General features: G+C 44.0%; 1 pseudogene; it reads right to left on the bottom strand.

The window, feature by feature from the left end:
• Nucleotides 1-1,848: 1,848 nt before the first annotated feature.
• LOC115803811 (small nucleolar RNA U3) lies at nucleotides 1,849-1,922 on the bottom strand (annotated as a pseudogene).
• Between the last annotated feature and the right edge of the window lie 24,811 nt (nucleotides 1,923-26,733).

Here is a 26,733-nt window from a genome sequence, read left to right as displayed (position 1 = left end):
CACGGGTTTGAACTGCACAAGTCCACTTATATGTGGATTTTTTTCCCACTGCATAAATATATACAGTAGCACAGGATGAGCAATTGGTTGAATCCAGATGCAGAACCACAGAGGGCCAAGGGCTGACTATAAAGTTATTGGAGGATTTTTCACTGGGCAGTTGTGTGCCCCTAACCCCAGTGTTGTTCAAGGGTCAACTGTAAATAGAAATGATCTAATTTCCTCCCTTCCTCTCTGTTCCTCTCCCTCCCTCCTTTCTTCTTCTTTGTCTCCCCATCCAATCCATCATCCATGCTGCCCCCCAAAGTTCTCTCTCCAAAAGGCAGATTTGGTTGTTACTCCAAAACTGTAAGATAATAAACTTGTGTTGTTTCAAGTCACTAAGTTTATGGTAATTTGTTACAGCAGCAATTGGAAATTAATAGGGGGGGTGGGCATAGACAGCAGTATTAAGTAGAGTTGTCAGGGTTGGCCTCATTAAAGTAAAAATTAAGCAAAGTCTTGAAGGAAGTGAAGGAGCTAGCTAATGGTCTACCTGGGGGAAGAGCATTTCAGGTAAAAGGAACAGAATGAAGGCCCTAAGAGGGAACTGTTTGGTGTGTCTGTGGCTTAGGAAGGAGGCCAGTGGAGCAGAGAGAGTGAGGGAGAGAGAAGTGGGGGAAGAGGCCAGAGAGTTGACAAGCTGGGGTCCGTGCAGATCATGTGAGCCCTTGGAGGTCATTGCCAGGATTTGGCTTTTACTCTGACTGATACGGAAATCAGGAAAGGGTTCTGAGCAGAGAGGTGAGACAATCTGTCTCCTGATTTAAAAGGACCCTCTGGCTGCTCTGAGTTGAGAAGACTCCAGGAAGATTTGGGTAGAAGCAGGGAGACCAAAAGCTATAGCAACATGTGGGTGGGAGATGATAGTGGCTCTGACCAGGGTCATAGCAGTGGTGAGAAGCGGTCAGATCCTGAATACGTTTTGATCATCAATGGGATTTCCTGACAGACTGGATATGGGGTGTCAAGGTTGAGTTTTATTTTTGTGGAATTCTTTTTTTTTTAATAACCTTCAATATTCTCCTTTTATTAAAATGAAAATATTTTTAATATCAGAATACCTTAGATAGCTATAATTAATGTACTACACTGTAGTTCATTCTAACTTCTTTATATACATAGAACAGTGAGACTCTTACCCAAGGTTGTAGCTCACCTCTACTTCCTCACAGACTTTTTTTTTTTTAACATCTTTATTGGAGTATAATTGCTTTACAATGGTGTGTTAGTTTCTGCTTTATAACAATCTGAATCAGTTATACATATACATATATCCCCATATCTCTTCCCTCTTGCATCTCCCTCCCTCCCACCCTCCCTATCCCACCCCTCTAGGTGGTCACAAAGCACCGAGCTGATCTCCCTGTGCTATGCGGCTGCTTCCCACTAGCTATCTACCTTACGTTTGGTAGTGTATATATGTCCATGCCACTCTCTCACTTTGTCCCAGCTTACCCTTCCCCCTCCCCATGTCCTCAAGTCCATTCTCTAGTAGGTCTGCGTCTTTATTCCTGTCTTGCGCCTAGGTTCTTCATGACCATTTTTTTTTTTTTTAGATTCCATATATATGTGTTAGCATATGGTATTCGTTTCTCTCTCTCTGACTTACTTCACTCTGTAGGACAGACTCTAGGTCCATCCACCTCACTACAAATAATTCTATTTCATTTCTTTTTATGGCTGAGTAATATTCCATTGTATATATGTGCCACATCTTCTTTATCCATTCATCTGTCAATGGACACTTAGGTTGCTTCCATGTCCTGGCTATTGTAAACAGAGCTGCAATGAACATTGTGGTACATGACTCTTTTTGAGTTATGGTTTCCGAAACTTCTCTAGTAACAAACTATAGAAATGATCCCTGAAAGTATAGTCTTTATTTTTGTGGAATTCTTAAATGATTTTAAAAAATAATGCTGCCTTTCCCAATCCTACCAAGAATGGGAAGCTAGATTAAAGAAATCTCAAGTCAGACCAGTCCCTCTTTGACTATACAGCCCTTATAACACCCCAACCGTACAATCAGGTTTTTGTTGCTAAGGATTAGGAGGGACCCCTGCAGTTGGTGCCTGTTGTTGTTGTTTTTCATCTATTAATGAAAGTTACTTTATCATTCTTTAAAAAATTTTTATTTTATTGAAGTATAGTTGATATACAACATTATGTTAATTTCTGCTGTACAACAAAGTGATTTGGTTACACACATATACACATTCTTTTTCATGTTCTTTTCCATTATGGTTTATCACAGGATATTGAATATGGTTCCCTGTGCTCTACAGCAGGACCTTGTTGTTTATCCATTCTCTATGTAATAGTTTGCTTCTGCTTATCCCAAACTCCTACTCCATCCTTCCCCCACTACCCCTCCTCCTTGGCAGCTACAGTCTGTTTTCTATGTCTGGGAGTCCGTTTCTGTTTCGCAGATAAGTTCATGTGTGTCATATTTTAGATTCCACATCTTTATCATTCTTGATAGTCTTGTATACATGCAGTTTTGGGAATTCTTTGAACAGCTTGTAACATCTTATTGGTTCCCTCATTAATTAATTTTTCCCTAATCAGTTTTGATAAATGAGGAAATAAAATTATGTTGTTTGCATACTTTATCCAAGATTGGAGTCATATTGGCGACATCAAATCAATGCTTGAGCAAATGTGAAATTAGAGCTTTTTTAGCCTGCAACGTTCTGGGTGTTGTTATTAAAGAAGATGCCGTTTTATTTATTTATTTATTTGTTTATTTATTTTTTCAAACAGTGAAGAGAGTTAACCGAATTTTGGCTACATTTATTGATACATAGTGTTTATTTTTATTTATTTTTAAATATTTATTTATTTATTTTTGCCTGCGTTGGACTTTGTTGCTGTGCGCGGGCTTTCTCTAGTTGCGGTGAACAGGGCTACTCTTCCTTGCGGTGTGCGGGCTTCTCATTGCAGTGGCTTCTCTTCTTGAGAACACGGGCTCTAGGCACGCGGGCTTCAGTAGTTGTGGCACGTGGGCTCAGCAGTTGTGGCACATGGGCTTAGTTGCTCTGCGGCATGTGGAATCTTCCCTGACCAGGGCTGGAACCTGTGTCCACTGCATTGGCAGGCGGATTCTTAAGCACTGCGCCACTAGGGAAGTCCCTCACTGTACTTCTATCAAAGAAGTTTATTTAAGTCTCTCCTTTTCTGAACATCCATAGATTTTACTCTCACAGACCATATCTATTGTGACATCAGGCAGAGAGGTCACAAAATCCCTGAAACATCAATTTCATTGTCCAAAACCCAGAAAAATACATACTATTTGAGCATCATGGGAATATCACAGTGCAGTCCCAAGATGATTTCAGCACACATTTTATATATATATATATATATATATATATTTATTTATTTATTTATTTATTTAGGCTGCACCAGGTCTTAGTTGCGGCACGTGAGATCTTCGTTGCCGCGTGCAGGATCTTCGTTGTGGCATGCGAACTCTTAGCTGCGGCATGTGGGATCTAGTTCCCTGACCAGCGATCGAACCCAGGCCCCCTGCATTGGGAGCATGGAGTCTTAGCCACTGGACCACCAGGGAAGTCCCTCAGCCCACTTTTTTAAAGCATGCTTAGTACAATATTTTAGTAGAACTGAGATGTTTGGAGGGTCCCTTGGAGATTTGTAATAAGAGAATGTGACCCATATCTCTCAGGTTATTCAACCTAATCACTAAATGATTAATGATTCAAGTCCTTTCTCTACCTCTGGGTATATAGGTGATTTTGAACATGGCAGATCCTTAGGGTAGAGGGTGAAGAGTGGAGACTGAAAGTTTTGTCTTTGCTGTAAACGAGCCTGCCAGACAGATGACCTGGGGAAGGCCATTTAGTCTCTTTGAGCTACAGTTTCTCATTTGGAATCAGAGTTAAATATCACTAAGGGGCTTCCCTGGTGGCGTAGTGGTTAAGAATCCTCCTGCCAACGCAGGGGACACGGGTTAGAGCCCTGGTCTGGGAAGATCCCACATGCTGCAGAGCAACTAGGCCCGTGCGCCACATCTACTGAGCCTGCGCTCTAGAGCCCGCGAGCCACAACTACTGAAGCCCGCATGCCATAACTACCGAAGCCTACGCTTGTAGAGCTTGTGCTCCACAACAAGAGAAACCATCGCACTGAGAAGCCCTCTCACTGCAACGAAGAGCAGTCCCCGCTCGCCGCGACTAGAGAAAGCCTGTGCACAGCAAGGAAGGCCCAACGCAGCCAATAAATAAATATAAATAAATAAATAAATAAATATCACTAAGGTTCTTTCCAACGTAGAGAGAGTAGTATTTTCTACCCAAAGACCTGGATTTTAGTTTTTAGGCTTTGCCATTTATTAGCTGTGTGATCTTGGACAAATTACAAAACCTCTTTGAACCTCTGACTTCTCACCTGAAAAATGGGGATAATCATAATTTGCAAGTTGTTCCAAGCACCAAATAAACTGATATATGGGGTAATACTGTCTAATAAACCATAAAGGAACACTAATGCAGAGGTATCAATTTTTATTTTTAAGAGTAGCTGGTCATAAGGGAAAACAAGATAAAACACAGTTTTGAGTTGTGTTCTTGGTTTCTTCAGAATTTGCAAAAACGGAAAAATTGTAAATATGCTTACTGGGCCTTTATAGCAACAAGCACTTAGTTTGAAATACAGTATTAATGGCTTATAATATATAGACCGGTGCCCTCTGGGAATGCTTGGTCGTGGTGAAGAGAGCCTATTAGCTCTGATATGGAGGTGCATGGAGCCCAGCATCAGGGAGCGGCTGGGTTATAGGTCTCCAGCAGGACACAAAACACAGCACATCAGGCGGCCATGAAACACTTTGATTCTTGGGACCTTTTTTTTTTTTTAATTTATTTATTTAGTTTGTTTTTGGCTGCATTGGGTCTTCGTTGCTGCGTGGGCTTTCTCTATTTGCGATGAGCGAGGGCTACTCTTCGTTGTGGCGCGTGGGCTTCTAATTGCGGTGGCTTGTCTTGTTGCGAAGCACTGGCTCTAGGCACGCAGGCTTCATTAGTTGTGGCACGCGGGCTCAGTAGTTGTGGTGTGCGGGCTGTAGAGAGCAGGCTCAGTAGTTGTGACACACGGGCTTAGTTGCTTCCACAGCATGTGGGATCTTCCCGGACCAGGGCTCAAACCCATGTCCCCTGCATCGGCAGGTGGATCCTTAACCAGAGCACCACCAGGGTAGTCCATGTGGCCTATCTTTAAAGCCAGCAATGGCTGGTCGAGTTTTTCTCCTGATGCCATCCCTCTGGTTCTGCCTCTCTCTTCTGCATTTAAAGGATCCTTGTAATTACACCTGGCCCACCTAGATAAGATTTTCCACCAAAGTAATCTTCTTTTAAGGTCAGCTGATTAGCAACCTTAATGCCATCTGCACCCTTAATTCGCCCTTCCTGTGTAACATAACATAGTTACATGGGGATTAGAACGTGGATGTCTTGGGTGGGGGGCATTATTTTGCCTCCCACAGTGATGATTTTGTCATTGTGCTAACAAGACCAAGTGCTGAGCTCAGCACTGGGAAATTAAGCATGAATAACTCGTGCTCCCTAATCTCCATTCATTCATGGGGGAACACCTCACCTAGGTTTGGCAAATCAGAGTGGGCTTCCAGGAGGAGGTGATGTCAAAGCTGACAAGTGTCAGATGAGCAGGAGCAGAAGCAAGGCCAGTTGAGAGTAGGGGTTTAAGCAGAATGTTCCGAGCAGAGGGGAATAACACACTCGAGAAGCTCCCTGAAGAGAGAGCATGGGGGATTTGGGGGGCAGAAGAGATTCAGGAGGGCTAGACAGCAGGTAAAATGGAGAGGGGGAAAACAGTGATGCTGTGAGGTAGGACAGAGCAAGGACCGTTAAGGAGTTTGGACTTTATCCCAAAGGCAAGGTATTTAAATGGGGGAGCGACACGATCAGATTCATGGGGTAGAGGCATCACTTGGGCTGCTGTGTAGAGAAGGCACTGACAGGAGCGGACAGCTCAGTGAGAAAGCTAGAGGGGCCCAGGGGAGAGGCCGCGGAAATGGAGAGGCTGGCTGGATGGATGTAGGAGACGCTGAGGAGACAGAATCATCAGGAGTGGTGAATGGAGTTAAAGGGAATGCCTGGGTTTCTGTTTGGGCAACAGGTGCTTCTGTTTGTGCTTTTTACAGAGACAGAAATGCAGAAATAGGGTCACATTGTGGCGGCGCGGGTGGGGGTGGGGCGGTGGTTGTAATAAGATGCTTTTAGGACGCGTTAAATTTGGGATGCTTGTGGCCGTCCTAGTGTGGATTCTGGTAGGCACATCAGTATGGAAGTCAGAGACCCAGAAGAAGAGTCTAGGATGAAGATGCCTATTTTGGTGTGATCATCAACTAGATGAAAGCCATGGGAGGGGATGGTTTCACCCAGGAAGAGGGTGCAGAGTGAAAGTCAAGAAGTCACAGGATAAGGAGCACAAACATTGGAGGGGCTGGAAGGGCAGACTCAGCCTCCTATAACTGGAGGGGCCAGCTTCCTTTCCCTTCCTTCCTTCCACCCTCCCTCTCTCCTTTTCTTCCCTTGTTTCCTTTCTTCCTCACTCCCTTCTTTGCTTCCTTCCCCTTCCTCCTTTTCATTATTCCATTCTAATTCAGTTCAAAATTAAGCTTGACGAGCCCAAATGAGGTGGTCATGGTGGCCTGTGTGGGGACAGCAAAGAAATGGGGTGGCAGGGAGAGCCCACCGGGGTCACCTAATTGGCGACATAGAGAGGATTGAGCACATGGAGATGGATTCTGAATATATATTGAGATACTGGGAGCCAAGTTGCTTACTGTTGGAGAAGAGAGGAAGAAATATGGTGGAAAGGGGAAACGAGAATGGGCCCTCTGTTGTTGGCTTGGAATTGCAACTGTTGGTGTAAACTCATGCTTTATAATGTAGAAAGATATACCTAAAAAGAGAGATATAAAAGTGTATGTGGGGGGTATACATATATTTATTCCCTGTTCCATCTACTGAAAGAGCCTGGGAGCTGTGACTCCTGATAGCAAATGAAACCATGGCTCCTTGAGAAATGACTAATTTCAGTCAAGGCTTGGGAATGTATAAGATGGACCTGGAAAATTTTGCTGTGGAAGAAGTGTTCAAATAATGATGGGAACGTGTCAAAAGACACAGAAGGTGATTTGAAGGCTCTCACTTGCCAAATCTGAGATAATTTGACCACAGAAGTAAATAAGGATAATAATTGATTAAAACCAATTGAAAAAATACAGAAATTCATGAGTCTACACGGATCTAAAAAAATGAACAAATAAATGGGGAAGAGAAACTCTTCTTCATATAGTAGAATGTAAATCAACAAATGCAGAAAGAAACCAAGAGGGCCTAGAGATAGGAGAGAATTGAAGAAACATAATGGAAACCAGAAGAATGACATGTATGGAGGAGGGTGTGGTCAACAGTGTTGATTATTACTGAGGGGAAAAGCAAGGTAAATTCTAGAAAAGGTCTTATGGCTTTGGGCCCATGGAGGTTGTTGGTGAGAATCTATTGAAGCGGGTTGAGGAGGGAATGGGGAGGGAGAAAGTGGACACACTGAGCACAGACAATTCCCTGAAGAAATTTCGCTATGAAGTGGAAGAAATAGAGGGGTAGCCGCAGGGAAACACACTGAGTTTAGGGAGGGCTTTTCGAAATGGAAGAAACATGAGTAGTTTAAATGCTAATGAGAAGGAACTAAAAAAAAAGGGACAGGTTAAAGATACAGGAAAGTGGGAAGAAAATTGGTGTGAGGTTCCAGAGAAGGCAGGAAGAGAGGAAACCCCCCAGATGGGGATTAGCACTTTCTTTATAACATGAGGGAAAGAGGAAAGGCAGAATACAGGATAATATGTAGATTTAGGGGCAAAAAGTTGAGAGAGTTTGTGTCTGATGGCTTCCAAGTTTTTGTGAAATAGGAGATGGGGTCACTGACGGCAAGTGAGGGGCAGATGAAGAGCACAGAGAAGCATCTGGAAAACATGGGAGATAAAAAGCTGGCACACACGCAAACAACTCCTTGGAAGTATCAGGGGTCCAGTGGAGGGTGACAGTCATCAAGTTACAGTGGCCCCAACCTATGTGGTTATGGGGTCTTCGTCCTGTCCTTCTCAGACTGGCTCTGCAAACCTGAAAGGGCCGGCTTTCTTTTCCTTCCTTCCACCCTCCCTTTCTTCTTTCATCCCTTCTTTCTTTGGCAGGTGGAAATGATGTATCATGTACCAGTTACCAATTGATGCCTCTTAGCTCCAAATCCACCCTTCATGGTCTGCTTTGCAAACGTGGAGATGGGTCCTTTTAAGCGTTTCCTTGTGAGCTGATGCAATATTAAGTATTGTCAGTAGAGGGCAATAGAGATCCATTGCAGGGACACAGGGCTTTTCTTTCTAGTTCAGGTGTACTATTCCCAGGCACCTGCGGTGCGCGGTGGTTAGCAGCACCTAACGGCCAGCAGCTTTCCGCAGCACACCCCTTGGGTGATTTTATAATGGACTGCCTCCAGTGAGACATATCTTCATTAACCGCTTAATCTAGCACCCCGAAAAGTAGATTTCCAGCAAATTCCAGGAGGCGGATTTCTATCACACCCCACCCACCACAACTCTACCATCCAATTACTCAGGACTGTGCCCGTCCCGCCTCCCCACCAATGTGGTCCGGATCTTAGCCCTGAGGGGCGGGGGGATCCTTCCTTAGGGATAATAGCTACTCTTTACATCTGCTATTCTTATATTCTTTAGAGTTCTCTACTTCTTACTAGCCAGTCCTTAGTTCTTCTGATCCTGTGTTACAATAATTCTTTATTTGCTTAATTTTTGTGTGGTTTATGTCTCCTGATTGGATCCTGACAGATACAGGATTGGTACAAGCAGTGGTACCAGGAGATAGACTTGCAAAGATGGGATTTGGGGATAGATCTGGTCATGGCTTTGGCTTTGAGTACAGTGCTGAGCTCCTTGTCAATGGAAAATGGGATGCTGGTAATTTATCACATGAAGTGAGGTTGCAATTAATCAAGCTATTTGTTGTTTATTGTGATGAAATGCCAACTGAAGCACATACCTTGGAGGCTAAGTGGCTGCTGCACTTGACAGTTACAACAGTAATGATGACTTTGAAGACTGTGGTATGAGACGGATTCTTGTGAGTGTACTTAAGCACTTACAGAGAGAAGAACCACAAGCTCAAGTGTTTAAGTCTCAGCTTAAGTCATGGTTTAAGAACCTGAGATTGCCATGATAGCCCTCTTATTCTTATACAAGAATCTCTTATTTCTTGTAACAACTGGGCTAATATTGTTGAAAATCAAACACAAATTTAAGTAGGTGGGTTGTTGAATTACAGCAAGAGTTGAGCTCACAGTCTCACCACGTTTCTCATGTGAAAGTTAGGGCATAAATTGGTAAAGAATGGGATTCTAAAACTTGGAATGGGAATGTATGTTTGGATTCAGATGAAAGTGATGATTTCTCACGGAAGCTGAGAAGCCAAAGGGGTGGATTATCCAGTTATTAATTTATTGCTTCTCAGATCCAAATCCATCCTTCATTGCCTGCTCTGCAAAAATAAAGATGGGTCCTTTAAATATGTTTTCTATGCCAGCTAGTATGATGTCCAGCTTTGTCAGCAGAGGTACTGAGGAGATATTGCAAGGGGAAGAAGTTTTCCTTCCTGCTTCTGATGTGCTCCTGTTGGCAGACTCCTGTGATGTGAGCAGCTTCTCCAGTACCCAGCTCTTGCTTCACAGGTAGCTTCCTTATCCTGGATGCTGTTTCCACTCAGTGATTCAGTTGACCCGAGAGTCAGTTGAAATTTCAGTTTCCCCTGCTGTCCCATATGTTGACCACCAGGTCAAGTGGATTCTGTCTGCTGAATATTTCTCATCCCTCCTTCCCTCTGCCCCCCACCCCTACCCTCTCTCCATGCCCACTCCCACTGCTTCTGTTCAAGCCTTGCTTGCAGGGTTTGAGTAACTCCTAGCCTACAGCCTCTGCCTGTATTTTCACCTCTATTAATTCACTCTCCACACTTCAGACAGAGTGATTTTACGAAAATAAAATCGGATCCTGTTGTTCCCTAGCTTAAGTTCTTCAGGTGGGTTCCTTGTGCTTATAACAGTGGTCTCCAAACTTTGTTCCTACATCGCATCAGTGAAACGTTTTTGAGCATGCAACCACAATCTGTGTACATTAAGTTATATATATGTTCTGCTCTACTTAAAATTATGAATATGGGGGGAAGGATAAATTGGGAATTTGGGATTAACAGATAGACACTACTATATATGAAATAGATAAACAACAAGGACCTATTGTAGAGCACAGGGAACTATATTCAATATCTTGGAATAACCTGTAATGGAAAGGAATCCAAAAGAGAGTATATATATATACACACACACACACACACACGGTTTTATATATATATATATATATATATATAACTAAATCGCTTTGCTATACACCTGAAACATTGTAAATCAACTATAATTCAATAAAAAATTTAAAAATACATTCCAGTGGGTAAAAATTATGAATATGATAAAATATATACAAAAAAGGAATGAAATGTGCAAATTAAAAATAAATATGAATAGAACTAGTTCTGGTATTTTCTTTCCACACTCAATAGTTATTTTTGGAACCTCCTGGGGGAGTATTTGCCCATTTTGAATACCATTTATTAATTGGACAAATGAACTGCTTAGCTTGGCATATGAAGCCTACATGATATCTTTTATTTGACAATAAAACTTGGCTTGGGGACTTCCCTGGTGGTCCAGTAGTTAAGACTTCGCCTTCCAATGCAGCGGGTGTGGGTTCGATCCCTGGTCGGGGAGCTAAGAACCCACATGCCTCAGGGCCAAATAAAACCCCATAAAACAGAAGCAATATTGTAACAAATTCAATAAAGACTTTAAAAATGGTCCACATCAAAACAAACAAACAAACAAAAACTTGGCTTAAAAACTGCCTCTCTAGGGGATGTATGTATACGTATAGCTGATTCCCTTTGCTGTACAGTATGAACAAACAAAATATTGTGAAGCAACTATACTCCAATAAAATGTTTTTAAAAAACCACCTCTCACCTGTGCTACCTTCTCTTACTTTTCCAGCTGAAGTTGGAGACTTCTGCCCGAGATCCTGTGGCCCCTTTTTTCATATTTTTACCATAGCATTTTCATTCGTGGCAACTCCAGAATCTCCACCTCAGAAGACATAGAGGCAGAAATCTGGTTGGGGTAGTTGGGTTTGGAGGGAGCTTCAGCTACCTGATTTGTCTTACTACTAAGCACACACTTTTTGCTTAGATTGTAGGGACTTTTTGGCTGTGCCACCCAGGCCCACGGCAGTGAAAGTGCCAAGTCCTAACCACTGGACCACCAGGGAGCTCCCATTTAGGGACTTCTTTGGCATGACTTTAGTGGAGGTGTTGAAGGTGATGAGGCTACTGAAGCACCCTGGCACCCACCCCTTGGCACACCTGAGTTTGGTGCGAGGCTGTCAGGGTCTGTTTACAGGGGACTCAACAGGAGAAAAGAGCACCAAGGCACACATGTCTGGTTCAAGAGTGATGGGCCAGGATCAAGGGAAAGTGGTTCTGAGTTGCCTTCTCAGTCTGTTCCTCTCATCATCTTCCAGCCCACAGCCCAGAGAGAAATGCTGTTAGAGAGGTAGATGGGGCCAGACACTGCAAGGTCTCCCAGGCCATGGTGAGCCATTCAGGGTGTGTGGTGGGACCCCACTGTAGGGTTTGGAGCCAGGGAATTATATGGCTTGATTCATGTTTTACATCCACTACTCTCTGTCTTGTGGAAGCAAGATTGTAGAGGGACACGTGGAAGTAGGGTCAGATTTGTGTGGGTCCTGTGGCAGCGATGTGACCTCAAGTGGACCATGGCCCTGGTAGTCATTGCTACATGGGACCCTCACGATGCTGGGAGACATGGTTACGAGCATGCCACATCAGAGGAAGATCCAGTGGGGTAGCCTAGAACACGTGTCACACACACCCTGGGCAACTCAAGATTTTATGAGTTGGGAGTTCCCAGAGAGCAAGTTGGGTAGGACCCAAACCATGACATTCTCTTACAACTATGATGGTGGACTCATTTTTCATCTCCAGGCTCGTGTTAGCATGGCCTGGGAAACATGGGTGACACTTTTATTGCCATTTGCTTTTCATCTATCATTAAGAATTTTTGAACCATATAGTGTGACTGTATATAAATGTTCATTACGAAAGAGATATTTGAATACCCAGAAATTGATAAGTTTCCTCAGGCTTTTGAAACAACCCTTGTAACAAACACTAAAGAAGTACAAATTATCATTGCTAATAAAAGTGGACAGAGGTGACGAGTCAATAGTACTTTGTACTTCAACCACCTTCCAGCAGGGCATCTCAAAGGGCTGGATATATATCTGAACATCACACCCTTTCACAGAGGTCAGGAGGCTCTGTGATGATGACTTCTCTTAAGACATAAGTATGACCCTTGTCAGGGTGAAGTCACCAGCTATTTCCCCAATCATAGAGATATTGAATAACAGCTTTGTTCAGGACATGAGTATTGCATTTGGCTTGTCATAACAGTTTCCTGGCCTGGGCAGGTGGAGTACTGCAGAAGTGTGTGTGTGCGAACACTCACGTGCACACGGTGGGGGTGGAGGTGGTGGTTGAACTTGATAAAACCAGGAGGAGGCAGGCTGCTAAGTGCTTTGGGAAAAGTTCTGACTCTGCCCTTCCTAGCTGTGTGACTCTAGAAAATTAACAAATACCTGTGGGCCTCAGTTTCCTCTTTTGGAAAATGAAGATGATAATTCCTCCCTTGATGAGTTAGTTATATGTGGATTAGATGATCCAATATGTGCCAAATATCTAATACATAATAGGGGTTGACTAAATATTTCCTGTAGCACATTCTTAATGACTGCTTAATTTAAGAATTTTTAAAACGACTATTGTTTTTGTAAAAATAATTTGAGATTATGTAAAATTCAAGTCATATACAAAAGCACAAAGAAGAAAGTAACAAATCATAAAATTTCCTACCACCAGGAAATAACTTTTTAACACTAGGTGATAATCATTTCATACCTCTTTCTGTGGTATGAAATAGGTAGTTTAATAGGTAGTTGGATAAATGAATGGATTAAAAATAACTTTACATATTATGTATGTATTTTAGTTGAAATACAAATGTGAACTTTAATTTTCCTTGGGAGCTAATGAAACTAAAGTAAGATGAAAGATTTTCTGAACTTCAGAGAAATGCTTATGTACAAGTGATATTTGTTTCTTTGAGATTCATTAGGGTTGTGAAAAAAGGATCATAAAAAATATGATTCTTTTTTTTTTTTTAAAGGGACACAGCATATTTATTTTACTTTTTTATTTATTTATTTTTGTTGCAATACGCGGGCTTCTCACTGTTGTGGCCTCTCCCGTTGCAGAGCACAGGCTCCGGACGCGCAGGCTCAGCCATGGCTCACGCGCCCAGCCGCTCCGCGGCATGTGGGATCTTCCCGGACCAGGGCACGAACCCACGTCCCCTGCATTGGCAGGCGGACTCTCAACCACTGCGCCACCAGGGAAGCCCATGATGATTCTTTTTAAACTGCAGTGTCCGTTTTAGCTCATATTTATTTCTCAAATTGGTACATGTTTGAGAGTTTCTGCTTAAAGCTTTTATACTTGGGATGACATCATTTTGGATGGAATATTGTTGATTCATTTTTTTTTCCAGCCCTTCCTTTGAGCTGGTAGAGACTATGGAAAGTTCTGAGGTTAGCTGAAGTTTCTTCTCAGATGTAGGTCATGCTTTCCTGCCTGAAGTCCTGTGGAATGCTTTCTCTTTCCTTGAAGTTCAAGAGCTTAGCCAGGATTTTCTCTGGGCCAGTCACTCTATTAATTTTTCAAGGTATTTGATGAGCCCTTCGACGGCTGATTACCTCCTTCTATATCTCTGCATACTTTTCCTGTTTCCTTTTTTAGGTTCTCTGCCTCTGAGTCATCAATTACAACCAAGTGTTGGATCGTCTCTTTCTAATTTCCACAATTATGATTTTTTCCAGGTGCTTTTATCTATTTCTTTTCTCCTGTGAATTCACTATGATTATCTCAACCACGTCCTTCGTTAATCTGATTTTTGATCATGTTGGTTCTCTTCCTTGTGTCTAATTGATTAGATTTTCATGGTGGTGTTTTGGTCCTCTCTTTGCTTCCTTTTTTTTTTTTTGCCACTTGTGGGATCTTAGTTCCCTGACCAGGGGTTGAACCTGGGCCCTTGGCAGTGAGAGTGCAGAGTCCCAACCACTGGACCACCAGGGAATTCCCTCTCTTTGCTTCCTTAGTTCTATAATTTCCCTTTTCATCTCATACTGGGGTGCTATTTTCTTGTCCTTGTGCTCTTATTTCCTGATTCATCTATAGTGCAAAGCACTTGTAGGGGCATTTTCTTCCAAACAGCGTTCTAAATGCTGCAGCATCTCTAGGACTGGTCCTTTTCCCTTCTCTGCCTACATCCTCTGGCTAGGTGATCTCTTCTATCCTATGATTGAATGCCATGTAGATGCTTATGACTGGCAAAGTTATACCTTTAGCCCACACCTATCTCTTGAACTCAAATTAAAATTCAGCTGATTTCTTGACATCTCCACTTGCAAAGCTAATATGCATCTCAAAATCCAAATGTCCTATATGAATGTCTTGGTTTTCTTCTCCCACCTCCCAGTCACTCTTCCTCCCTCAATCATCTCCATTAGAGTAAATGGCACCAATATTCACCCTGTTGCTCAAGCAAAAGGCCTCACAGACATCCTTCTCCTCACACCCTTCGTCCAGTCCACGACCAAGCCCTATTATGTCTACCTCCCAAGTGTGCCCTAGCATTCTGCACCTCTTTCATCTCCACCCCATTGTTATTTCCTGCTTGGATATTCCACTGAATCCTAACTGGTCTCCCTTCTTCCACCGTTGCCCCCCTATAATTTATTCTCCACTTAGGAATCAGGATGTGGTGGTTTAAAACGTGTTTGCAAATTTTTTGATGCATCTGTCATCAAGATGTGGAATCCAGTTCCCCTGCCCTTGAATATAGACTTAGTCACATGCTTCTAAGAATAGAATACCCATGCCTTCAAGGCTAGATCGTAAAAGACGATATGGTTTCCACCTGCCGCTCTCTCCTGTGATGGTTGCTCTTGGGACCTGTTCCCCATTCCTTAATGGGGAAGAGGCCCAGGCCACGTGGAGAGGTTGCCTGTAGATGTTGCACTGGACAGCCCCAGCAGAGGTCCCAGCCAACAGCCCACTTTAACCACCAGATATCTGAGCAAGGAAACCCTGAGATGACTCCAGCCCAGCTTTTGTTTAAAGGCAACCACATAAGAGACCTTGATCAAGAACCACCTAGTTGAGTTTAGTCAGCCCCCAGAACTGTGAGAATGATAGTGAGTGTTGTGATTGTGATTTTACATCACTAAGCTTGGGGTGGTTTGTTACACAGCAATAGATAACTGATACACTGAGTGACTTTCAAATATAAATGATATCATGTGACTCCCCTACTTGACAGCATTGAATGTTTTAGAATTGAGTTTATTTTTTTGGCCACACCACGCAGCTTGCAGGATCTTAGTTCCTGACCAGGGATTGAACCCAAGCCCTCAGCGGTGAAAGCGCAGAGTCCTAACCATTGGACTGCCAGGGAGTTCCCTCGAATTGAGTTTAAAGTAAAATCAAAACAAAATCCTAGCATGATCTGGCCCCACCTTCCATCTATCTCTTCCCTCTTGCTCATTGTGCTCCAGCCCTGTAAGCACCAAGTGTTTCCTCTTCTCAGGACCTTTGCACATGCTCTTCCCTGCATGAAATGGACTTCCCATACCTCTCACCATGGCTGGATCTTTCTCATCTTTCAGGCCTCAGCTCAAGCATCACCTCTGCAGAGGATTTCTCTCTCATTCTGTCTAAAGGAGGAACTCATTCTCCTTCTGGTCACACCACCCTGCTTAGTTCCCTCAGTGCAGATACCACGCTCAAAAATTAGCTCATTATTTGTTTATTTTAAAAAATTGTATGTCCTTCCCCCCAAATTAGAACATAAGCTCCACATGGCAGGAGTCTCATCTTGTTCATTCTCAGAACCTAGTAATTGACACATAGTAGGCACACAATAAATGTCCTTTAGAATGAATGCGTATCAAGGGAGGGAGATTTTGTGATTTACCTCCTTTATATGGAAATCCTAGCAAGCATTGAAATTTTCCATTTGATGGCATTTCCTAGTATTGAATCTGGACTAATTAAAAGAGAATAACCTTTTGTTGGTTGTCCTCACTTTTTTCATTTACTCATTCATTCGTTCATTCATCAAGCACAAGATTCCTTCTCCCAGAAGGTGGAGGTAAACAAACAATAAGTATTAAAGGTACAATGTAATATTAAGATGTGATACATATATGAAGAAGAATGAAGCAGGGCAAGGGGATAGAGTGTGAGTATTTTAGGGGGACTGTTTTAGATGGAAAGACCTGTCTGAGGAGGTGACTGGAGCAAAGACCCAAATGAAGTGAGAAATGGAGCCACAGAAAGATCTGAGTCCTCCCGCCAAGAGATGGATCAGCAAGTGCCACGACCCTGGTGTGTTTGAGGAATAGCTGGGATGCCAGTATGGCCAAAGCAGGACAGAAGGGCAGGAGATGAGGTCATAGGGGTCACAGGGGCCAGTCAGGAAGGGTTTCTGAGACCCTAGTAAGATCTTTGGTCATTACTCTAAGAACTATGGGAGGCTGTTTGAAGGTTGTGAGCTTCAAAGTAACTGATCTTTGTTTAAAAGAACATTCCAGAAACTGGACAAGGAGGGGAGAGGGAGGAGGATAACTGGTGAGGAGCTCCTTTTCACTCCAGGCCAAGTTTTCAGCAGGGCCTCGGAGAAAACATGGCCCAGCCCCAGGTCCCCCCACCTTCAACCTCGGTGTCCGGGGAGGCCCAGTGGGTCCAGACTGTGGAGGCTTCTCGGGAAACTGTAGGCTCCTTGAAATCAACATGTTAATTCATTCCTTCGATACTGGTGACAATGGTCTGTCTCTCCTCAGACACCTGCTCCATCCAATTGCAAACAGACTGGAGTGTCTCTTAGCTCAAGAGCATGTGTTGCTCAAACAGAAATCATTGTCACAGGCTGCCTCCCAGTTGGTGTGGCTTAGTTATGAGTCAAAACAGCCTTTCGGCAGCAGTGGGCTTCTAAAGAACAAAAGTTCCCCAATAGCTCTCTTCCCAAGTTTGAAAATGACACTCACACTTTGAGAGGGACAAAGACATAGGGAAGAGATTGGCCAAGAAACCAACCAGGCTTGCCTGGATCAACACAGTGTCCTTTAAAATTGGTTGTACTTCCACTATTGTCTCTGAACTTTTTTTTCAGTTTCTCTGAATTTAAAATTTCCCAAATGGTTTTTGAGTTGTTTTCCTTCTCAGTGAATTCGAACCTTGAGTATCCATTTTGTCATTGAACAAAGGTGATACTTTACACTTGGGAAACTGTTTTTAAATGAGTGGATTATAGAAAGGAATGGACAAACTGGCGGCCAGGTGGAGGAGGTGTCACCGTGGCTTGTGTCCCTCTGCCCCTTGCACACCTCCTCCATCCCCTGTTCTCCCAGCATGCTTGTTAAGTGGCACAGGGTGCAGAAGGAGGGATTACCAAATGGAACACCACCCAAAAGGCATAATTCTTGGCTTCATGGAGTTCACTTACTTTTACCTAATTTTTTTACTTATAAGATTCATTAAATGTGCACTGTCTGAGGACTTCTGAATATCTACACCAAATGTTAAACACAATGATGTTATTGGGTTCTTAAAACAAGCTTCATTTTGTAATCGTGAAGACAGGCAATCAGGGCGGGTGAGATGTCTGTCCTGGGGCTGGAGACACGCGGCCCTCTGCAGGCTCTTGGTCAGAGTGTATTGATGGCTGAGTGATGGTACGTATTCTCCCAGCTTTATCTGCCAGCTCAGTGACTGTCACTGCCATGTGCCATAACAGGCCATCTCACCCGGGCACCTGGGAGCCTTCTTGAGTTCTCCCTTCACCCATGCCACCAGATCCACTTGCTCTCCAGGTCCCATTTGGTTGTATCTCTGGACCATCTCTCTTGTCTGCCTCTTCCTCTCCGTCATCCCCACCATCATACTTTCAATCTAGCGATAATCATTTCTGGCCCAGAGCAGTGCAATAGTTCCTAGTTGGAGTCTTTTAAACTCCCTCTTTTAATCAGTGATAGGACTCTCTACAAAACAGCTAAATGTACACACTTCCTAGTATAATGACACATTGCCTTTTAAATGATCCAGGTACCATGTCTGTGTGTCTAAAATGTTTAAGCATTCTAATTACCATATGATCCAAAAGAGGATACAGTTGTACCCCCAAACACATCAAGTTGTATGCGTTAAATATGTACAGCTTTCTATATGTCAGTCGTACCTCAATAAAGTGGTGGGGGGAATACGACTTTAAAGAAATGAAATACTTAGGCACTTTTCTCAAACTTTAATCGTTAACTTACTTCTACTGTGATCTCACTAGGCCAGAATGAAAATGATCCTTTGTAACTCATTGGATTTTCTTAGACCCAAAATCTCTTGCTAATGTGTTTTACTGTCTTTCCAAGTGGAAAGTCATTTTCCATTTCCACTTTAAGTTGCTCCATGGCATATTTAGTTAAACTTCATTCTGGTTCACCAGAACAAAGGCATCCCTGGCTGCCCTGGAGTGAATGCTTCCATTGTCTGAGTTTATTGTGTCCAATTTCCACGGGGAAAATTCCAGAGGTGGTAGGGGAGCAGATTGTACTAGCTCACAGCTTTCCTCCCTAACTAAATACTTGAGGAACAAGCATGGATTGAGAAATAGGAGAGAGAAGTCAAAATAGGGCTTGGAATCCTTTCTGGAGGTAAATACAGAATTGGAGGGGAGAGTAGTGAAGCAAGGGCTTAGACCTGCCTCGAATTTTCTGGGGATTTCCCCACTTCTCCTTCAAACTCTCCTTCTCTTTCTAACTTCCTCCCCTGTCTTTCTCTCCCCTTTTTTTTGGTATTCTGGGAACCATAGGGAATAAATATTAATCTTATTTCCATGGGCTATATATATATATATATATTTTTTTTTTCTTTGCGGTACGCGGGCCTCTCACTGTTGTGGCCTCTCCCATTGCGGATCACAGGCTCCGGATGCGCAGGCTCAGAGGCCATGGCTCACGGGCCCAGCAGCTCCACGGCATGTGGGATCTTCCCGGACCAGGGCACGAACCCGTGTCCCCTGCATCGGCAGGCGGACTCTCAACCACTGCGCCACCAGGGAAGCCCTCCATGGGCAATATTTTAATGGAGGAGAGTCCAGTAAACACCATGTCTGATAAAAAATAACCCGCTCAACTCTTGAAATGTCCCCCTCTTCACCCTCCATTTTCTCCTTTCCTGATCTCTTAGCATCAGATTTCACTGAACACCTCTGGATACAACCGTCTTCCTTCCACTCTTTGGTCTTTTCAACGTGTTGTCTTGCATTCCGTGTTTTTTCAATCTTGTATCTAGAGCTAAAAGTTAGGTTTCATTTGGGCTGAGGGAAAACATATAGAAAAGCAGACAAATTATTTCAACCTTCACTAACATTAGCTTCAAAATTCTTTGAGGGTTTACCCCCTTTCCCGTCTGTTCCCTGTGTGGTGGCCACTGAAGTCTTCTAGAATAGTAACAGTTGATGCTCTCCTCTGGTTGACTATTTTTCTTTTACTTCAAGAGGAAAGTAACTTTAACCCTCTTTTTTTTTTTTTTTTTTTTTTTTTTAAGGGAATGAGCTCGTTTCAGAGAGAAGTGCAAGGAAAAGCACAGGGTGACACAATACCCGAAGGAGAGGCCTACAACAGGGTGCATGGGATCTAGCACACGTGAGGAATCACACTCCAAGCAGAGAAAGGACAGGAGGAGAAAAGGCCCTGTACTAGGGAGGCGTCTGGCCGGAACCTTGCCTGCTCTTGGCCTTGGCTTCTCCCTGGGGGTTCTTCCAGGCCCACAACTGTCCCCACTGACCCTCAGCCAGATCTGGACCAGCACTGTCCTCTTTCACTGCTGTGCACCAGTACCGTGTGTGCCTGGGGCTGACCTTGACTTCACCCTGGACTTGGGGGGCCCCCTGGAGGCCCCCTGGGGATGTCACTTGGCATGACCACCCAGCTCAGAGTGCTCAGTTAGGACTGGCAGGTGCCTCCTGGGTTGGACCCCCAGGGACCTGCTGGCTGTGGTGCTGGGCAGTCATTCTGGATGGCCCAGTCCTCACTGCCCTCTCCAGCCATCAGAGGGATCAGGACAGGACCTCACAATCCCTGAGGCTTGTCTGGCCACTTCTACCCCTCCTCGATGGGCCTAGTCTCTACTCACCTAACTAAGAACAACAAATGTGTTTTCAGGCCTCTGTGGAGAGAGTTAGGAGCAGGCCGAACCATCGCAGCCTTTGCCCTCCATTGCAAACAGAGTGCAGAGCCTCTTGGAGCAGGAGCTGGCGCTGCTCAAGGGTTTGCACAAACACAAAGTTGAGAAATCCTGCTTGCTGGAGGGTGTGTGAGAGGCAAAGGGAACTGGTTGTCCCTGTAGGAGGAGACACTACTGTGTTGGTTTCAGCTGTTCCTCGTTGGACCCCTTGTGGGAATGGTTGACCTAAGTGTCCCTCTTCTCTGTCTACTTGGTGAGTAATTTAGCCTCTGTGGAACCTGATTTCCTCATCTTTGAAATTAGGGATAAGACCACATGTTCCTCAAGATCCTTTTCATCTTGGCCATTCTATGAGTTAATTAGTTGATTGGTTTTCCAATAAGAACACCCCCCAAAACAGTGCTGTGGTCGTGAAGGTAGGTATTAATGTATTCCTATAATCTTGGATTCATCCAAAATGAGGGGGAAGTACTTGAAGGAAGGGACCTTCCTCCCCTCCTTCCTCCTTTCCTTCCTTTTTTCCTTCCTTCTTGGCTTCATTGCTTTTTGATAACCTTAATTACCTTCTACAATCTTATGTCTTTTGACACTAAAGTTGACGTTTATGAACAGCCGTTTGAGCCAGGTCTTGTGGATAAGTGAGGGTCAAACATGATGCCATAACTTTGGCTACGACAGTTTCCCAGAGAGCGTGCTGTAAACTCTGAAATGCTGTCTGCCAGTCACTGAGCCACAGTTCAGACATGTTGCCAAATTCAGAATTACACGTGAAAAATATCCTTCGTGTGAAAGGAGTAAAGCACAAGGGCCTTCCCTTTCTTTTGATCCATTTATTTTCTTGGTTCTGGAATTTTTAACTGCTGGCTTTGATGACTGGTTTGGTTGTACTAGACACTCCCACTGCTGCTCTCTTTAACACTTGCTGATTTGCCCAGCTCCTTTGAGAGATCTTTGGTGTTTTATATGTCAAAATACGTGGACTAATAATTGCAGAAACATTCTACATATTCCAGGTTACTTTAAAAATTAGACCAAATCTTTATTTGTAATTTACCTTTCAGCTTTTGCGAAAGCAGCTAGCCGTCATTTAAAGAGAATAGAATCTTCTGACCTTCCCACCATTTTCGCAGGTTGTAAGGTGCCTGCACGGGCATGGGTGAACATCATAGGCAGATGGTTTCTCGTCCAGTATGACTAGGAGACCATTTCTAACCATGTCATTGTGCAGATGTAGAACGAGAAGCCGCTTGTCAGGGAGCTATATTGGGAATTCAGGCATCACGTGGGTGGCAGGATTTACAGGGCCTTTTCTTCTCAACCAGAAAATTCTGCATTTCCATGATTCTAGCCACTTCCCTACCTTCTATACACCATCTGTAGGCAGCTTCTGACATGACTCCCAATAATCCTGCCTCTTGGTATTCACTCCCTTGTGTAATAGCTTCCTCTTAAGTGTGGGTTGGACCTGATTCCTGGATTCTAAGGAATAGAATACACAAAGATGATCGGATGTCACTTCCATGATTAGGTTACTTGCAGAAGACTGGGACTTCCATCTCACTACCACTTTCTTTTAGCTGGCACTCTCTCTTGCTCTCTCTGCTTGCTTACCCTGATGAAGCAAGTTGCTACCTGGGGAGGCTCAGATAGTAGGGAACTGAGGTTGATCTCTGGGCAACAGTCATCAAGGAACTAAGGCTCCCAGTCCAACAACCAGTGAGGAACTGAATCTTGCCAAAACCATGTGAGGAAGCTTTGAAGCAGCCCCTTCTCCAGTCAAACCTTCAGATAAGACTGCAGCCTTGACTGAAAGCTTGACACAGCCTTTGAGAAACCCTGAGACAGAGGACACAGCTAAGCTGTGGATTCCTGGGAACCTAGATTCCTGACTGAGAGAAACTGTGAGATAATGACTATTGTTGTTTTATTTTTATTTATTTATTTGGCTGCACCACGAGGCATGTGGGATCTTAGTTCTCCAACAAAGGACCGAACCCATGCCCTCTGCAGTGGAAGCACAGAGTCTTAACCACTGGACTGCCAGGGAAGTTCCAATAACTATTGTTGTTTTAAGCCACTAAACGTTTAAGGTTTGGGGGTAATTTGTTATGCAGCAGTAAATAACCAATACATCATTCAAGATTGTCAAAAACTGTCACTCTCTTAACATTGTTTTATTGACCAGAACTCCTTTTAGTGTATCAAGTGTTTTGCTTTTAGATTGAATTTGACTGAAATTTGCTATCAAAGGGGTTGGACTCAGTCATCTAGAAAGTTCCTTTCAGCTGTAATTTTCAGAGACACATTCTTTGCTCCAAAAAACAAGCATTCATTTTTTCATCCTCATGAAATAAGAAGGTTTAAGTGGGCACAGTTGCTTGTACAGGATTAACTGGCCAGCTGTGCAGAGGGCTGCTGGTGTGAGCGGATTCAGGGGCAGGGAGTGCAGTCGTGACCCCTACAAGCTCCTTTGCAGTAGCTCCTTTACAGAACAAACTGTACTTCAGCAGTTCTGTTCCTAAACTGAACTGTCCCGTAGCATTTTTAATTAATTATTAATTAGTTAATTTTTGGCTGCGTTGGGTCTTTGTTGCTGCGCGCAGGCTGTCTCTAGTTGCGGTGAGCGGGGGCTACTCTTCATTGCAGTGTGCGGGCTTCTCACTGTGGTGGGTTCTCTTTGTTGCAGAGCACTGGCTCTAGGCACACAGGCTTCAGTAGTTGTAGCTCACGGGCTCAGTAGTTGTGGTGCACGGACTTAGTTGCTCCAGGCACGTGGGATCTTCTCGGACCAGGACTTGAACCCATGTCCTCTGCATTGGCAGGCGGATTCTTAACCACTGCACCACGAGGGAAGTCCCGTAGCCTTGTTAAAGATACTCCTGTGACTCCTTTTTTCTTTCTTCTTTGAGAACAGGTGCCTGAGTCCTCACTTGTCTTGTTCCTTTGAGGACATTGAGACAAAGAGAGGTTAAGTGACCCACTCCTGGACAGATCCTGGACTCCTCCCTCCTTATGGCTGGGCATCCCAACCTTGAAGTATCTTCATTGAGAAATGAACTTCCCTGAGGATGGTGATGATGCTACCAGCACACCCTGAATCATCTGACTTGGACATTTCATGCTGCTACCTAAATTCTCTAGAGTTGTATGAAAGTGATATCGTCAGCTTTAGCCTATTTTCCCTCTCTTTTTCTATTTTCCCTATTTTCTGCCCCTTTCTCCCTCTCTTTATACCACCTTCCTGTGTCATCTGCTACGGGTAAAGACAAACAAACATTGTTTGTTTTAAAAAAACCTAAGTTGATACATATATATATATCAATTAAAAATTTAGGGACTTCCCTGGTGGCACAGTGGTTAAGAATCCGCCTACTAATGCAGGGGACACAAGTTCGAGCCCTGGTCTGGGAATATCCCACATACCATGGAGCAACTAAGCCCTTGAGCCACAACTACTGAGCCCATGTGTCACAACTACTGAAGTCCGCACGCCTAGAGCCCGTGCTCTGCAACAAAAGAAGTCACCGCAATGAGAAGCCCGCGCACTGCAATGAAGAGTAGCCCCAGCTCGACTCAACTAGAGAAAGCCCGCATGCAGCAACAAAGACCCAACGCAGCCAAAAATAAATAAATAATTTTTAAAAAATGTAAACAAACAACGAATTTCAGAATTCTTTCCTTCTCAACCCCAGACATTCTAACAAGCCTTGATGGCCCCTATTTTGAGGTTACGTACTGTGGCCAGGACCTGGGCAACAGGTCTCCTGGTGGCTTGTGGAGGTTGTTGTGGACTAACAGGTTTCCTAGGGCCTGTCTCAGCCTGTGAGTAAATAGAAGGTCACATCAATAGTTATGAACATCCCAAATGTCTCTGGGTCTTAGCCTCACCTGCTGTCCTAGGATCTTCCTCCTGCCTCCTCCTGCCCTTGGAGGGAGTCTTCTAGTGTGTCTTATTGGTACTCCTGAGAACTGGCAGGTTTGTTACCCCAGGGCATCACCATGTTCATTCCCCCTGCTCTGGCCTCCTTGGTTAATGCCCACAGCCCCTTGGCAGGCCTTACGTCTTCTGAGCCAGGGCATTCTCATAGCGCTGGTGTCCCTGCTGAGGGCACTGTGCTCTGAAGCTTCTGAAGTTAAAAAATGCTAAAAGTTCCAGTACTGGTCGAGGCACTATGGGCAAGCATCACAATCAACTCTGACTAATTTAAAAAGAACAGAAATTTATTAAAAGGATATTGGATAGTTTGCAAAATTGCTGTATGGTCAGGGAAAACATAATGGGAAGCTCTATAGGCAGCAACAAGGGCCCAGGTCCTGTCTGAGGGCTGCTCTGGTGAAGACACCCCTCCCTGATGCACTAGCTGGACACCTGGCCTGCCCCCGCACTGGCACCAGAACCCTGTCACTGTCACCTCCAGAAACTAATGCTGCCATTGCATCTACCGTCCCTGACACAAGGCCTGTGGGTCTCCCCACACCCTCCTCTGTGGAAATATTGGGCTACCTGCCAGAGTTTGGGATTGTGGCAATAATTACACTGAGGCAGTGACAGCAGTGGATTGCAGCCAGTGCTGTGCGGTCCACTCATTGGCATCTCTGAGAAGTTATGGGAACCAGTGGCTGCAGGGTCTTGGCCCAGCCAGCAGGGACACTAGCCATGGTGGAAGATTTACAGACAGTGACAGTGATTAGGGAAATAGAGGCCAGAGGCAGTGGTGCACTTGAACTCAGGCACTTCTGAGGACCTAGGAGGGCCATGACTGCATAGTCCTGGTTCAGTGAGCAACGGAAATATTGATGATAGTACCGGTGATAATAATAGCTAGTGTTTATGCAGCATGCCAGATACTATTCTAAGTGCTTTCCATGTACTTATTCACTTAGTCCTCACTACAACACTGTAAGGTAGATACTACTATTATCCTTCTTTTACAGATGAGAAAGTTAGGCTTGGATAGAGGTTGTTATGTTGCAGATTGAGATTTCCAAAGATTTCCAAAGCTGCCACCATATTGCCTAACCCACATGTTATTCTGCAATGTGCCCTTGATCCTCCTACCTGAGCGATGATCCACCATCCTGAGCGATGGTGTTTATTCCCCTCTGCTTGAATCTGGGCAGGCTTCTGACTCTCCTGTAACCTACAGAATGCAGCAGAAATGGGGCAGTGTGACTTCCAAGGCTAGGTCAGAAAAGGAGATGCCCTTTTCAACTTGTTTACTGGAACACTTATCCTGAAGCCCTGAGCTGCCATGGAAGGAGTGGCCTGAGGAAGCCATGCTGTGAGGAAGCTCAAACTAACCCACTTGGTATGACCACATAGAGAGGTCCTGAAACTACATGAAGAGGGAGAGTGAGAGATACCCAGCCAGCCCTTGCTTCTCCTTCCCCCTACTGCCCCAATTCTAACCCCTGTCTGATTTCAACCATATGGGGAGATGCTGCATCAACCAAGCCCTTCTTAAACTCCCAACCCACAGAAACCTTGAGAAATAACAAAACGTTTGTTGCTGTTTTAAGCCACTAAGTTTTGGGATAATTCATGAGGCAGCAATAGATAAGCAGCAGTAACTTGCCCCCCTTGTTAAGTAATGGAGCTGAGATTTGAACTGTCAGTGTGGCAAATAAAAAGACAACACACGCATACCCAAAGACACTTTTTTTGAGATCTCCAGATAAACCTGGGAGGAGAACTGATTATTGCACAATCATCTGGTGTTCAAAATTCACAAGCCTCAGTTACAATTTTAATGTAACCTTGTTTTTATTTGCACACATTGATGAGGTCTGGGAAATTCAAATTACACAGCAAAGTCAGACTTTTTCTTTTAAAAAATCTGTCTGGCTCCTCTCTAGTGTGTGAATGACCAGTGTTGAAAGTGCTTCTCAAAGACTCGCCCTGGAGGGAAGGGGCTGGTTGAAAAATGTAGATTGCTGAGTGCCCCCCAGATCTCTGAATCAGAATCTCTTGGTGGTAGGACCAGGAATCTGAATTTTTAACAACACTTCAGGTGATTTTTGAGCACATTAGAATTTGAAAACAGCCGCTCTAGGGCCAACATCATTTAACCAGGAGAATATTCAAGATAGGGGTACTAATTAGCCTCCCCAGGAAAGCCATGCACTCATTAACCCTCCAATCAATATTACTGCC

The sequence above is a fragment of the Delphinapterus leucas genome, chromosome 15, assembly GCF_059928025.1.
Source record: "Delphinapterus leucas isolate spDelLeu-1000000601 "Yukka" chromosome 15, BTC_Dleu_Yukka2, whole genome shotgun sequence".
Taxonomy (NCBI): Eukaryota; Metazoa; Chordata; class Mammalia; order Artiodactyla; family Monodontidae; genus Delphinapterus; species Delphinapterus leucas.
This window is presented reverse-complemented; position numbering and strand designations above follow the sequence as displayed.